Source organism: Sander lucioperca, chromosome 5 (assembly GCF_008315115.2).
Source record: "Sander lucioperca isolate FBNREF2018 chromosome 5, SLUC_FBN_1.2, whole genome shotgun sequence".
Taxonomy (NCBI): Eukaryota; Metazoa; Chordata; class Actinopteri; order Perciformes; family Percidae; genus Sander; species Sander lucioperca.
The window spans coordinates 32,399,275-32,416,373 of NC_050177.1; the positions used below are offsets into that span (position 1 = coordinate 32,399,275).

At 41.1% G+C, this 17,099-nt stretch overlaps 1 protein-coding gene and 1 long non-coding RNA gene across 2 annotated transcripts in view; one reads left to right on the forward strand and one right to left on the reverse strand.

The window, feature by feature from the left end:
• LOC118495164 overlaps positions 1–10,015 on the forward strand; it is a 24,105-nt gene extending 14,090 nt beyond the window's left edge. Inside the window, exon 3 of the long non-coding RNA XR_004897490.1 lies at positions 10,005–10,015. This is a non-coding gene — a long non-coding RNA (uncharacterized LOC118495164). The remainder of the gene's footprint in view (positions 1–10,004) is intronic.
• LOC116038066 (NACHT, LRR and PYD domains-containing protein 3-like) overlaps positions 1–17,099 on the reverse strand; it is a 1,733,742-nt gene that overhangs the window by 1,214,177 nt on the left and 502,466 nt on the right. The window lies entirely within an intron of this gene.

Below are 17,099 nucleotides of genomic sequence, written 5' to 3' on the forward strand. Positions count from 1 at the left end.
TCCACTTTCAAGATTCAAAAGTACTGCATATATTTGTGAACAACTGGCAGTTATAGATATTTGGCTTTTTTAAACCCTGACATTAAGGAATTTACATGGAGCAACGTCAGCAGGTCCTTACAGTCTAGAACTGATCTATGGCTTATATCTCCCTCTTGTCTGCAATTTGTGTCAGAATCATTACATAGCTATGCCCCACTTTCTGATCATACATTAATTTCAATCCACTTAGTAGGAACAAAACAACAAAATGGTAATATACGTGGTTATTGGAAACTAAATAGTAATTTATTAAAAGATGATGAGTTTTGTGATTCAGTCAAAAAAAACAGCCAAAAGCATATTTGGTAATAACGAAGGGAATCACATACAAAAATGGGAATATTTCAAGTTTAAAATTAGAGAAATAGCAATTAAACGAAGTAAAGTAATTAAAAATAATAACTTAGCTAAAGAAATAAATATTATGGATAAATTGAATGTTTTAATGAGTAAGGATAATCTTTCAGAGGAAGAGGAAATAACGTTGAAGAAATTAAAAGAGGAAATAGATAATATGTATATTGAAATGGCTAAAGGGGCATTTGTAAGGTCTCGAGCAAAATGGTTGGAACAAGGGGAAAGAAATTCAAGTTACTTCTTTGCTTTAGAGAAGCGAAATCGTAAGAGAAATAATTTAACTACTCTTAAAATTAATGATAACATCACCTCTAATTCTTTAGACATTTCAAGATATGTTGGTACATTTTATATCAATATATATATATATATATATATATATATATATATGTCAAATATTCAGTTTGATGAATGTGATAGATTTATCGAGTCCGTTAAAGCATTTACACCAACTATATCTGAACAATTTAAAATGGACTGCGAACGTCCCATTACTAAAGTGGAAATCTCAGAGGCTGTTAGCTCAATGAAAAAAGGGAAATCTCCGGGTAATGATGGGCTTTCAGTCGAATTTTATTTGCATTTTTGGGAAACTATTGAAAATCCTCTATTTGATTTATTCAAAGAATGCACTTTAAAAAAGGAAATGTCCACAAGTATGAAGCAAGGTTTAATATGTCTTCTCCCTAAACCTGATAAAGATCACTTATTGATAGAAAATTGGAGACCTATTACGCTCTTAAATATCGACTACAAAACTGTATCATAAGTTTTTGCTAAACGATTAAAAAGAGGTCTTCATGAGATAATAAGTGAAACACAAACAGGTTTTCTGTCTAACCGTCACATTAGCTCTAATATAAGACTTGTTCTCGACCTGCTGGACTATTCTGATAACATCAATACTGACGCACTGATAGTATTCCTTCATTTTTATAAACCATTTCATACGGTAGAACACTATTTTTCACTCAAAGCACTTCAAATTTTTGATTTCGGACAACATTTTATATCTACAGTTGAGATGTTTTATAAATATATTGATAGTTCTGTGATATTATATCCAAACTCCACAAAAAGATTTCCTGTACTGAGATCAGTTCGCCAGGGCTGCCCTATTTCACCGTTCTTGTTCCTGCTGGTGGTTGAATTACTGTCATTACATATTCAACATAATCCTATTATTAAAGGTTTGTCTATTTTTGGTAAGGAAATTAGAGTTACTCAACTAGCGGATGATACGGCTCTCTTTTTGAGTGACAAACATCAGATTGAATATGTTATATCCCTAATTGACCAATTTTCAGCTGCTTCAGGTTTAACACTTAACAAATCTAAATGTGAAATTTTATGTTTGTATCAGACTGAAGAGGATAAAATGTTTAATATACCTGTTAAGAAATGTGTATAATATTTAGGTATTCATATCTGCAAGGACCACAAGGAACGTCAACAACTTAATCTTTCGTCTAAATTGAAGAAGACTAAAACCATGCTGAATTTACGGCTTCAAAGAGACATTTCTATTCTAGGTAGGATTCTTTGGACTAAAGCAGAAGGGATTTCAAGATGTGTCTACCCTGCCCTCTCTCTCAATGTCCATGATTCAACATGTAAAGACATGAATTCCATATTTAGGAATTTTGTATGGAAAAACAGACACCACCATTTACAAAAAGCGGTGCTCTCTGGTTGTAAGGATGAAGGTGGATTTGAACTTCTGGACTTTTTGGACTTGAATTACACCTTTAAGGTGAAATGGTTGAAGGAAAGTTTGAGAGCACCAGAGTCTTTATAGTACTGTATCCCCAATAACAGTTTTAATAGTGTAGGAGGTCTTAAATTTGTATTGAAATGTAACTACAATATTACAAGATTGCAGTTAAAACTATCCCGATTTTATCAACAAGCTCTTTTGGCCTGGAAGCTGTGTCCTTCTCACAACTTTTCTCCACACAAGTCTATCTTATGGAATAATGAATGCATCACTAGGGGGAACAAGTCACTCTATTTGCAAAAATGGATCGATAGAGATATTATCTTCATAAAAGATCTTTTTGATTGTAATGGTCGATTACTTAATTATGAATATTTTCTCAGAGAGAAGGCATTCCCAATAACGTTCAAAGAATATAATTCAGTTTTCAAATCTATACCTAGTGGCATATTAGAATTAATGAAAAGTTAAATAAATCAAATGAAGTTACTGGTTTTAATTTTACTCTTTATATAAACGGTATGGATATTATGAGCAGCACTTGTACTAATAAGCACATTAGAAAATGCTTTCTAAATTTAAAGAATATAACTATAACTATAATAAATTGTTCTGGAGTTCTCATTTCACTGATGTTAACTGGCTTAGGGCATGGCTTGTTCCCTTTAGATGTTGTATCACAAACAAAGTTAGGGAATTACATTTGAAAATATTACATAATATATACCCTACAAACCTATTTGTATCTAAATTCATGCCTGTTGATGATTATTGTAGTTTTTATAAAACAGAACGAGAGTCGTTAACCATCTTTTTATGGTTGTTCATTTTGTATTGCATTTTGGAAAAGCTTTGAAGATTATATGGTATCTAAAACAAAAACAAAACATACAATCACACTTGAAGGGAAACATATTATTACTTATTTTGAATGTAAAGATAGAAACTTATGTAATATTGTAAATCTCTTTATTTTATTAGGTAAGTTCCATATTCGTAAGGCGAAATTTTCCAGATCAACACCGAGCTTCAGACTATTCCAGGTTGAATTTGACATGTACCTTGACCCCGCATTTCCACAGGATGTGGAACTCGAGCCGAACACGAGATCTCGCGAATTCACGTATGTTTGCGCGATATAACAGGATGTAGTTTATATAAACAGAACCACAAAACCAACAACAGTTAGTTTCCATCCAGAGGAGTAGAGGGGAAACTACTCTGAGCTGTGTTTTCAAGGTGTAGTGCAGGGAGATATGACCTGCCGTGAGTACGGTGTATTTTATTTTGAAAAGTAACCTGATGTTTTTATTTTGTTTCTGTACTCGACTTCCTGTCCCGCACAATCTGAATTGTGCTGAATTGCTGCGGAGCTCTCCGTCGTCCGTCAAAAATAGAAGCTCTGGTATCTGCTGCGGAGGGCTGCAGACTGACGGAGCTGGGACGGAGTCGGGACGCAGACGTTCTGCAGTCTCAGTGTGGAAATACACACATTGACTTTAATGGAAACCTAATGACTCCGTCGTCGTTTCGGAGACGTTCTGCAGACGTTCCTCATCCAGTGGAAATTGCCTGTGAGTCTCTTAAGTTGGTATCCAATAAGAAAGCTATATTAATATCTGATGTCTACTCTAATCTCTTTGTTTAACTGCTCCTGCTGTCTACATTATTAACGATTTTTGAAAGTCTGTCCCCTTTGTATCTTTATTTCCTTCTATTTAGACTATTATTTTCATTTTTACTTTTATATTATATTATTTGTATATATTTTTGTATTTTATTTGTCTACGTATTGCAATGACTGAACTTCTGTAAAATACTTTTTTGAAATAAAGTTAAAAAAAATCAATAAATAAAAAAAATAAGAAAATACATGTGTTGTTAAACAGAGCTAAGCTAGCTAGCTTACATTTGGACTGCTGTCGATGCTCCGTTACTGACTGAAAGATTTAATGACTGTAAACACTGACTACTCATTACACAAGCTGAACATGTTTCCTAAAATATGAAATCCATCCCCCCTCTGTCTTCTTTCCTCACTGATACCAACAGTGAAGTCTTCAACACAAACATATTAATGTGGGAGGGAATCAAACCTCCAACAGACTCAATGAGACAGCTTTTCTGTCCCATTGATGACATGTTACTGCAGTAAAAGTACTAATAGCACAGAGTGAAGTTACAGCAGCTGGCTGAACAGATAACTAACGTGGAGAGAAAACAGACAGACTCTCTGCTCCCTGAACGCAACACAATATGAAAATGAAAAAGTGAAAGACTAACGTCCTTGACTGCTCTGATTGGAGGGTTTCTCACGCTGCAGCTCCACCTGGAAGACCTCTGGGACACCCAGACATCTTATCATGTGTAAAAGTTAAACAGAAAGACCTCAAACACTCTCACAGTAACTTTATGCTTTTATTGTGAAAAGAGACAGAACTCAAAACTAAACATGACACAAGTCAACGGCATTTCTACAATTTCATGATCACAGCTTCCATCTTTAAAGGACTGGAAGTGGAAGAAGTTTACAATGTTCACGAGGAATCTGTTCAATCATTCTGAATTATTTCATACAAAGTTCATTCATTAGTTCATAACAATAACCTGAAATATTTCTGTAAGTGTGATCCTGTACAGACTCAACTGATCAGCAGTGAGAAACAGGAGGAGACTCTCCGTCCTACACAGGACTCAGAGACACTGAGGAACCAGGAGACCTGAACCTGAACCCAGGATAGAGAGTCTGAGTGAATGTGGTGTTGAAGGTGTGGAGGAGGATCAGTGAGTCAGAGGAGACTGAGTAGAAGGACAGAGAGCCAGCAGGACAGTCCACATACACTGCTACTCTGTTAGAGACAGAGGAGGAGGAGATGGATGTTACTCTGTTATTGTGACAGACAGAGTAACCATCATCAGAGCAGCTCAGACTCCAGGACTGATCATTATATCCAAACAAACAGTCATCACTGTTTCCTCTCCTCCTGATTCCTCTGTAACTCACTGATATATAAACCCATCCTCTCCTCTCAACCTCCCAGTAACAGCGACCAGTCAGACCATCTCTACACAGCAGCTGATAGCAGTAGTCAAACCTCTCTGGATGATCAGGATATGACTGATACTCCTTCACTAATGTCACCTTCCTGTTGTTGTCAGACAGTTTGAGTTTTCTGTTCACTGTGTTTGTGTCCAGTGTGAGTTCACAGGAATCTGACGGAGAGAAGGAGACACAACACAGCTGCAGTTATTAACCAATCAGCACGTAGATGATGACATCAGAGAGTTGGATGAGTGATGTCACAGTTTGATGAATGAAATTAAAAACAGACTTACACTTCCTCAGACCTGGTGTCAACCATCTGACTCCAGCAGGCTCCACCCTGAAAGGAGGAGGGGCATTACATCACTCAGAAAGAGAGAGCACACTAATTTATGTTATTTAACACCTCACTGTTAAATAACATTCATTTTTGTTATTTAACCGCACAACTGAAAATTCAAAGATTGCGGCCAGAGTTAGATGGTCTGGTATGGTCACGTTTTGGGGATAAATGCCGATAAATGCAATTTTATGCTTAGATTATAAAAAACTTATTTGTCATTGGAGAAGTTAGCAATTTAATTTCGTTTTTGTAGGTTGCTAAACAATCCTTTACGAACAAACTAAATATTGTAGTATGCATTCACTGAATGAAGATTAGACAAATATAACACTTGATTTCTGTACTGCAGATGCTATCAAGAATAATGTTGCATAGCATATTCCCCAGACAGAAATAACAACGCCTTTTATTACCCTTCATACCCTCCACTCCGGATTTAAACCAGAAGGCTATTAATTCACGAACTGAGCTCCAAATCTGTCTGTCTGTCTGTGTGTGTGTGTGTGTGTGTGTGTGTGTGTGTGTGTGTGTGTGTGTGTGTGTGTGTGTCTGTGTGTGTGTGTGTGTGTGTGTGTGTCTGTGTGTGTGTGTGTCTGTGTGTGTGTGTGTGTGTCCTGTTCTTTCTGACCACGGTGTAAATATCCTATGACTCAGTCTCCAGCAGGCGCCACTACTGTAATAACAGGTTCATACAGTATTTTTTGCGTTCTGGGAAGGAGCGTAGAAGAAGACATTACCTGCAACGAACATCTCCATCTCGGAAGATCGCGGCTTTTGGTATCGACCAAAATCACAATAATCCGGTTAGATTAACTAGAATTTCTTTAAAGTCATGCATAGTTTTAACATTTATCAGTGATGTTGATGTATAAACGCCACGGACTTGCACCACATGAAATGAACTAACGTAGCTAGCTGCTAATGAGCCAACGTGATTCAAGCTAGCGATAGTTTGTCCATTAATCTTACAATGATTACAATTAACAATAACAATGCGCTTATTTTAATGTCCATTCATGTATATGATCTAAATCTATAAATAATAGGCTAACGTTATATGCCTATAACGTTTAAGCTAGCATTCCTGTGGTCAAGTTTGTGTGGCATTCTGGTCATGTGCACGTCTGGTTAAAGCAGGTTCATCCTGAAAATCAGACGGCTAAAATACATCAACTTACTGATAGCTGTTTATGATGCTAGCTAGTTGGTTTAGGACTGTATTTGATGATTTCATGTCAGATGCTCGTCTTTGATGGGTTATAGCTGTTTGGGCTACCAGACATGCTGGTGTGACCAGGGTGGAAAGTTAACTTGTGTGCCTGGTGGATGCCCAGTTTTACCAGCCTGTGTGTCTGCCTGCCTGCAGTAAATAGTTTTCCCTTTGTATTCAGTGCACCACTTGTTTGAAAAGTTCCTTCTCTTTTTCTTTACTTCGCCCTCAACAGTTTGTACATTCATAGCTACTGCTGACTCCGCCACGGGCCTCTTAACACCGGGGATATGTCGCCACATTTTTTTAACAAATAATTTTCCTTTCGTCTGTACCTCAGCTCAGCTATATGTGTCACGGACTAGCGCTGAAAACCACTCCACCTGCCACTGTGGCATGTATACAAGGCAAAGTCACCTGCCACTTTGAAAAAGTACCCGTCATTGGCTTGTGGCGGGTGCTAATTTCCCACCCTGGGTGTGACTATTTTATGTGGTAGTGTAGCGGAGTTAATAATTGCACTTGCCATTAAAAGGTAACTTTTCATTTGGCTAGTAGTTCCCATATGAGACAGGCTTTTTATGTAACATGAGCGCCATCTATTGGTGCTATTCTGCAGACTTTAGGGTAAATTCCTACACACTTATCACCAGTCTGCTGTAGCCTGTTTCATGGTAAGTCGCATACATTGAGCTCCACTGTTATAGTTAGGTAAATGTGTTTGTTGTGATAATGTTATGTAGTATATGATGTGCATGTAGTATATCCACACGGGAGGTCTCAAATTTTATATTAGAGGCCAGTTTTGTTTTGTTTCTTTTGTTTTAGCTTAAATGAAAAAGCTTGCCACGTTGTGCTAGCTTGCTAGTCTGGTTAGCCTAGCTTGATAACCTAACTTTTATGATACAACCGTAGCAACAGTAAACTGATGGTTTCTATTTTCATTTTAGCTAACTGGAGCTCTTTATGGTGACGAATGTGATTGTGAGACACTATTCTACTGTTTACCAGAATAAACGGCTGTGATAGCCAACGAAGAGCGACGGATTCGTCTGTAACACAACACAACGCAAGAGAGAGAGAGAGAGTGCACATCTGTTACAGTAGCTAAAGCCTATGCAGTTTCTGCACACTGTTGCACACCTGCCGAGTCTGATTCAGCCGCAGGTGGCGCAACATCTGAGTCTGAGTCCCCCGGAGGCTTTGAGCCCCCCGGAGGCTCTGAGCCCCCCGGAGGCTCTGAGCCCCCCGGAGGCTCTGAGCCCGCCGGAGGTTCTGCGGCCCGGTCGGCCGAACTGCCCAGCCCAGCCAGACTGGGAGCCGGTTCAGCGGGACCGGGAGCCGTCTCGGCCGAAACGCCCGGCCCCTCGGGACCGGGAGCCGGTTCAGCGGGACCGGGAGCCGGCTCATCCGAACCGCCCGGCCCCGCGGGCTCGGGGGCCGGCCAGCGCGGACAGGAACGGACCAAATGACCCTCCTCCCCGCATCCAAAACACTTCATAGTATCAGAAGTCACAAAAACAACATAACTGAATCCTTCAACTTTAACACTGAATGTTAAATTTAGATCAGCCGCGTTGTCTTTTAAAATCATGAAGACTTGTCTCCTGTGACACACTACGTGTTTGAGTTTGGGTGATTTACATCCGAGCACAACTATTTTAATGGGAGACATCAGCTGGCCGTACCGGGACAGCTCTTTGGCCAAATCCTCATTTTTAATGAACGGAGGTGCGTTTGAAATCGTTATTCTTTTAGCTGGGCTCACCAGCGGGAGAACCGGGGTGAAAGTATCCCGGATTACAATTCCTTTCTCCACCACAGTCTCCACCTTCGCCACATCATCCAGGAAAATCACCACTGCCTTGTTCATACGGGAGGCAGACTTCACACTGTCAAAGCCCACAACCTCCCCGACAGCATAGCTGGCCTCCTCCACTGAACAGCCCACATGAGGGGAAATCCTCACCGCATGTCGGCGTGTCAGCTTCTCCAGCACCGCATGGCCGCCAAACACGGGCATGATGCCCGGCTGACAACCAAGCTATCCCAACAAAACCCTCCACCAACTAATAACTAACAACTACACAAAAAAATAATCATATACACAACCACAAATACACAGAAAAACAAAGATAGAAACTCACACAGTCCTTAGACTCACTCAGCACTCACACTCACACATCACTCAGAGAGAGAGAGAGAGAGAGAGAGAGAGAGAGAGAGAGAGAGGAGAGAGAGAGAGAGAGAGACAGACAGAGGGACAGACAGAGAGAAAGAGAGACAGAGAGAGAATGACAACTCTGCTAACACTACAGCTAACTCTACTAGCAACAGCTAACTTTACTAACAAAACAGCTACCTCTGCTAACACTACAGCTAACCATGCTACAACAGCTAACTCTACTAACAACAGCTAAATCTACTTACACAACAGCTAACTCTGCTAACACTACACCTAACTTTGCTAACAACAGCTAACTCTGCTAACACAACGGCTACCTCTGCTAAAATAACAGCTAACTGCTAACAGCTAAATCTGCTAACGACAACTACATCTGCTAACACTACAGCTAACTCTGCTAACAACAGCTGACACTGCTAACATAACAGCTAACGCTACAGCTAACTTAGCTAACAACAGCCATCTCGGCTAACAACAGATAACCCTGCTAACACAACAACTACATCTGCTAACACTACAGCTAACCCTGCTAACACAACAACTACATCTGCTAACACTACAGCTAACTCTACCAACACAACAGCTAACCCTGATAAAACAACAGATAACTCTGCTAACAACAACTAACTCTGCTAACACTACATCTAACTCTGCTAACACAACAACTAACTCTGCTAACACAACGGCTACCTCTGTTAAATCAACAGGTAACTGCTAACAACAGCTAACTCTGCTAACACCAGCTAACTCTGCTAACACCAGCTAACTCAGGATTCATCATTCATCATGGCAGCCGGTGCAGCAGCACGGCGTGCTGTGGGAGAGTTTACACGAGAGTTTACTCAAATTAAACCGGAGATGTACCATACTGAAGACGGTAGAGTCATAGTCGAGGATGAGTTGCTGAACTTTATTATGATCAAAATGCGAACACTAAGTCACGATGATATTGTGTCGATAGTAACGAGCAGTTTCAGCTCCGAGCGGATTGAGTCTTCAAAGGCAGTTTTGTCAGAACTCCTTCCACACAACAAGCGATGGATCTCCCACAGGGGACCAAAGAAGGACATTAACAATGTCAAAATGTGCCTCCAAGCGCTTAATGAGTGCGGTGAAGAGACCCCAAGATTTGTATCGCACTTCCTGGATGAATTACCCCCCGTCTCATTTAAACACATCGATGTTTCTGTGCTCCTCGGGAATATGCAGCAAATCAATGGTGACATTGACTACCTCAAAAGAACTATGGGAACTCAGGTAGCTGCCGTGACATGCGGGAGGTTTCTGTTAAACTCGACAGCCGGCTGACTGCTGTGGAGGGGCACTGTGGCCCGGACGCCACTTTTCCGGCTGCCTGCCTCTCTGCTGTGGAGATACAACCAGGCCCTGCGCCCAGTGCGGCAGGTCTTCCCTCGACTGTGTTGGAGAAGCCACCGGGTCCTGATCCTGCCCCCTGTACTACTTCTGGGGTTAATGATGGTTAACTGTACCGCCTAGCGGGACTGACGGCAGTCAGCCAGCCCAGTCTGTAGATCCAGCCCTGGGGTGAACGCAGACCCCCCCATGGAGCAAGGTGGTAAAGGATGGGCGCCGACTGAAGCAGGTACGATTGAAGCAGGTAACTGAGAACCCTGCTCATCGAATCCCTACACCTCGTACTGAGAAAACTTCAGCGAGGTATGTGAGAAAGAAAACCGGCATAGTTGGGACTGGTGTGGTTAGCAATATACTGGCTGTCAAAACAAAGATGGTAAAGGTATTTGCTACAAAGTTTGATCTCAGTGTAGATGCCAATACTCTCAGTGAATATTTAAAAATGAAGCTGGGTCGGGAAGTGACATGTAGTAAAATAGAGACGGCACAGAGTAGATTCAGCTCCTTCTGTATCTCTGCTGAATGTAATGATGTGGCGGAGCTGTACGACCCGCAGCTTTGGCCCGCTGGGTCTTTTGTCCGACGTTACTATGAGCCTCGTCGCCCTAGAGGAGCGGACGGAGGTCCGCCTGGACCAGAGGATGCCCCTCGCTCTCGAGATGAGGGGCTGCTGCACGGTAACGATGCTGGGGTACCTATTACATGTGTGGGCGAGGACGGGATGAAGGCCAGCTGCTCCACTGGGAGCAACTAAACACATTAAATGCGTGTTGTGTCTTACAACACTCACGGATTGCGAGTAGGACATTCTGCTACTGATAGATCAAGACGTCTGGCTGTGAACACAATACTGGACGAATGTGATATTCTGTGCCTGCAAGAAACCTGGCTGGCGAAACAATATCTAGATAAGTTGAACACTATACACATGAACTTCCATGGGGCTGGAGAGTCCACTACCGACCTCAGTACGAGGCTGGTTCGTGGTAGGATAGCTGGTGGTGTAGCTATACTGTGGAACATCAAATATGACTCAATGGTGAAGGTGGTGCGTTTAAATGTTGACTGGGCCGTTGGACTAGAGTGTAACTGTAATGGAAAGAAATTTACTGTTTTAAATGTTTATACACCGTATGAATCATATGAGCATGAGGACGAATCTCTGAACAGGTTAACTTTTATTCATTCATTCATAGAGGATACCAGCTCATCCTGTGTCTATGTTATGGGTGATTTTAATGCTGACATGTCTGATAGCAAATCCTTATTTGCAGCACACCTGCAGCAGTTCTGTAATGAGTCTAAATTAATTTTATGGAGTAAAGCTCTGTTGCCTGACACAAGTTTTACCTACGTTAGTGAAGCGTGGCACACAACATCTTGGTTAGACCATATTGTGACCACAGCTGATGCTCATGCCTCACTGGGTAATGTGGAGATTTGTTATGAACTTGCCATCTCTGATCATATACCTATTGCTGCACTGATAGATGTTGAGAATGTTCCCCTGCTGTCCAGAAATAATAATAATGCTGCTTCCTCAAGTAAACTGGACTGGTCAAAACTGAGCAAAGAGGTGGTGGCTGGATACTCACTGCCAACGGAAAGTCTCTTAAATAATATTGCTCTGCCTCATGAGGCCCTAATGTGCTCAGATATGAATTGTAAGGACGTGCAACATGTTGAAAAACTCTTTTGTAAAAGTAAATGTAAGGTAGTTAACATCAGACCTGGGTGGAATGAGTTAGTGGCTGAGCAGTATGCTGAGGCAAGAGAGGCCTTTAGACTCTGGTCAGAGGCAGGTAGGCCTAGACATGGGGTACTGCTAGATAGGAAAAAATGACAAATGCTAGAGTTAAGTATGCACTTCGTTTTATTAAGAAAAATTAGAACACGATGAGAGCAGACTCACTAGCCAGAAAGCTACAGAATAACAAACTTACGGACTTTTGGCAAGAGGTTAACAAAGCTAGAAATGTATGTCCTTACTACTGACAATCAGTTTGGGTTCAGAAGAAAACATGGAACTGACCTGTGTATCTCTGCTCTTAAAGAGATTGTGTTCAGGTACACAAGCCTAAATTCATCTGTATTCCTATGCTTTATTGATGCGTCAAAGGCATTTGATAGAATTAATCATGAACGATTGTTTGTAAAATTGTTAGATAGAGGTGTCCCTAAATTTTTAGTGAGAATTTTAGAGTTTTGGTATGCCCACCAAACGTTTCAGGTTAAATGGGATAATGTTGTATCTGCTCCATTCTGTGTTAGTAACGGAGTACGGCAAGGAGGGATTTTGTCTCCTCTTTTATTTAATGTTTATATGGATGAATTATCAAACCAGCTAAGTAGGTTACAAACTGTCTGTCTTGTGGGAACACTATTGTTAATCATCTTATGTATGCAGACGACCTGGTCCTGCTCTGTCCATATAGTGCTGGGCTGCAGCAGATGCTGAAGGTGTGCTCTCAGTATGGCCTTGATTATGACATAAAGTATAATGCTATGAAAAGTCACATAATGATAGTTAGAAGTGACGAGGACAGGAAATCAACTTTTCCGACTTTTTATTTGTCAGATAGTCCTCTTGCTGTGTGTGAGGAAATTAAATATTTAGGACCTGTCATATCTGATGACTGGACGGATGATAAAGACCTCTACCGACAGCGCTGTCAAATTTACTCTCAAGCTAACATGCTTATAAGGAGGTTCTCTATGTGCTCTGACTCTGTGAAGTGCTCTCTGTTTAGAAGCTACATCACACCGTTATATACTGCTCAATTGTAGTCTAATTATAAGAAAAAGAGTATGCAGAGGCTCAAGGTAGCAGACAATGATGCCATGAGGCTGCTGCTCCGTGTCCCTAGGTGGCAGAGTGCCAGTCAGTTGGTTGTGTCCACTAGAGTGCCAACGTGTGAGACACTCTTAAGACAATTGATGTTTAGTTTTATGTGTCTCCTGGACAAGTCAGAGAACCACATAATTGAAGCTCTAGTCAGCCCTCTGAAAAGCTGCTATAGATACACTTCTAGGTTAAGACCACATTGGTGCAATAGCCGATATATCCTATAGGCTCATATGCAATTTTTATGTATTATTGTGTATCCTATAGGTTAATATGCAATTTTTTATGTATTTTTGTATCTCCTTTTTATACTATGTATACTGTATTATGTGTTATATGGACCTGTGTCTGCAATAAAGCTTTATATTATATTATGTACACAACAGCTATCTCTGCTAACATTACAGCAAATTATGCTAACATGACAGCTAACTCTGCTAACACTTTATCTAACTTGGCTAACACAACAGATAACTCCTCATACACAACAGCTAACTCTGCTAACACAACAGCTAACTTGGCTCACACAACAGCTAACTCTGCTAACACAACAGTTAACTCTGCTAAGACGACAGCTAATTATGCTAACACAACAGCTAACTCCTCAAACACAACAGCTATCTCTGCTAAGACGACAGCTAATTATGCTAACACTACAGCTAACTCTGCTAACACAACGTTAATTCCTCATGCACAACAGCTATCTCTGCTAACAGTACAGCTAACATGGCAGCTAACTCTGCTAACACAACAGCTAATTATGCTAACACAACAGCTAACTCTACTAACACAACAGCTAACTCCTCTAATACAACAGCTAACTCTGCTAACATGACAGCTAATTATGCTAACACAACAGCTAACTCCTCTGACACGACAGCTAACTCTGCTAACACAACAGCGGACTCTGCTAACACAATAGCTAACACTACAGCTAACTATGCTAACAACAGCTAACTCTGCTAAGACAACAGCTAACTGCTAACACAACAGCTAACCCTGCTAACACTACAGCTAACTATGCTAACAACAGCTGACTCTGCTAACACTACATCTTTCTCTGCTAACAACAGCTAACTCTGATAACACTACATCTAACACTGCTAACACAACAGCTACCTCTGCTAACACAACGGCTAACTGCTAACACAACAGCTAACCCTGCTAACACTACAGCTAACTATGCTAACTACAGCTAACTCTGCTAACAACTGCTAACTCTACTAGCAACATCAAACTCTGCTAACAACAGCTAACCATGCTAACAACAGCTAACTCTGCTAACAACAGCTAACTCTGCTAACACTACATCTTTCTCTGCTAACAACAGCTAACTCTGCTAACACTACATCTAACTCTGCTAACAACAGCTAAATCTGCTAACAACAGCTAACTCTACTAGCAACAGCTAACTCTGCTAACAATAGGTACCTCTACTAACACAACAGCTAACCCTGCTAACAACAGCTAACTCTGCTAACACTACAGCTAACTTTGATAACAACAGCTAACTCTGGTAACACAACAGCTAACCCTGCTAACACTACATCTATCTCTGCTAACAACAGCTAGCTCTGCTAACACTACATCTAATTCTGCTAACACAACAGCTAACCCTGCTAACACTACATCTTTCTCTGCTAACAACAGCTAGCTCTGCTAACACTACATCTACGTCTGCTAACATCAGCTACCTCTGCTAACAACAGCTAACTCTGCTAACAACAGCTAACTCTGCTAACACTACATATTTCTCTGCTAACAACAGCTAACTCTGCTAACACTACATCTAACTCTGCTAACAACAGCTACCTCTGCTAACAATAGCTAACTCTGCTAACAACAGCTAAGTCTGATAACACAGCAGCTAACCATGCTAACACAACGGCTACCTCTGCTAAATCAACAGCTAACTGCTAACACCAGCTAACTCTGCTAACAACAGCTACCTCTGCTAACACTACAGCTAACTCTGCTAACACAAAAGCTACCTCTGCTAACACTACAGCTAACTCTGCTAACACTACACCTACCTCTACTAACAGCTAACTCTGCTAACACTACAGCTAACTCTGCTAACAACAGCTAACTCTGCTAACACCAGCTAACTCTGCTAACAACAGCTAACTCTGCTAACACAACAGCTAACTCTGGTAACACAACAGCTAACTCTGCTAACACTACATCTAACTCTGCTAACAACAGCTAACTCTGCTAACACTACAGCTAACTCTGCTAACAACAGCTACCTCTGCTAACACTACAGCTAACTCTGCTAACACTACATCTACCTCTGCTAACAACAGCTAACTCTGCTAACAACAGCTAACTCTGCTAACACTACATCTAACTCTGCTAACAACAGCTACCTCTGCTAACACTACACCTACCTCTGCTAACAACAGCTAACTCTGCTAACAACAGCTAACTCTGCTAACACTACATCTTTCTCTGCTAACAACTGCTAACTCTTCTAACACTACATCTAACTCTGCTAACAACAGCTACCTCTGCTAACATTACAGCTAACTCTGCTAACACAAAAGCTACCTCTGCTAACACTACAGCTAACTCTGCTAACACTACACCTACCTCTGCTAACAACAGCTAACTCTGCTAACAACAGCTAACTCTGCTAACACTACAGCTAACACTACACCTACCTCTGCTAACAACAGCTAGCTCTGCTAACAACAGCTACCTCTGCTAACACTACAGCTAACTCTGCTAACTACAGCTAACTCTGCTAACACTACACCTACCTCTGCTAACAACAGCTAACTCTGCTAACACTACAGCTAACTCTGCTAAAACCAGCTAACTCTGCTAACAACAGCTAACTCTGCTAACACAACAGCTAACTCTGCTAACACTACATATTTCTCTGCTTAGAACAGCTAACTCTGCTAACACAACAGCTAGCCCTGCTAACACTACAGCTAACTCTGCTAACAACAGCTAACTCTGCTGATAACAGCTAAGGACAGAGAAGAGGAGTAAGAAGGCTATGCTATGCTAAGCTAAGGACCAAAAGGCTCCAAACCAAAGAATAACCCACCAAAGGCTAGCATGTCTCCTTCCCTCTCCAGAGAAGCTGTAGTAGAGTAGTAAGGTAAGCTTCCTTCATATCCACAGTAGTTTGGATATGTTGCTCAACAGTTTGCGTGAAGGCCGCACATTCTCACGTCAAGTTAATTTTTTATACATCACAAAGTGTCCGTGAAAACCAGCGTACGCAACGTTTCTACATGAGGCCCCTGGTGTAGACTTGGCTCTGTCCCGTACTGTCCCCCAAACTACAGAGAAATCATGTTGTCATCCTCACTGTCCCCCAAACTACAGAGAAATCATGCTGTCATCCTCACTGTCCCCCAAACTACAGAGAAATCATGCTGTCATCCTCACTGTCCCCCAAACTACACAGAAATCATGCTGTCATCCTCACTGTCCCCCAAACTACACAGAAATCATGCTGTCATCCTCACTGTCCCCCAAACTACACAGAAATCATGCTGTCATCCTCACTGTCCCCCAAACTACAGAGAAATCATGCTGTCATCAGTCAAACTCCCTGCTGTTAACAGAGGGAGGGACTCAGGAGGGATTATTATCTGGTACAAAGAAGAAATATCGAAGTACATCACCCCTATAAAATATGAACGCTCACACACACTCACACACACACACACACACACACACACAGAAATGTTTGTTTCACTATCTTTGTGGGGACCTATCATTGACATAATGCATTCCCTAGCCCCTTACCCTAACCTTAACCATCACCACTAAATGCCTAACCTTAACCCTTACCCTCACCCTAACCATAACCTAATTCTAACCCTAATCCTAAAACCTCAAGGGCAAGCTATTCAGACAGTATTTTAGACCTTTAAATGTTTTATTTTTTTAGGATAAATAATGTTTTTAATATTGGGCTAATAATTTAAATCATATTGTGATGCCAGGCTATTTATTTACTT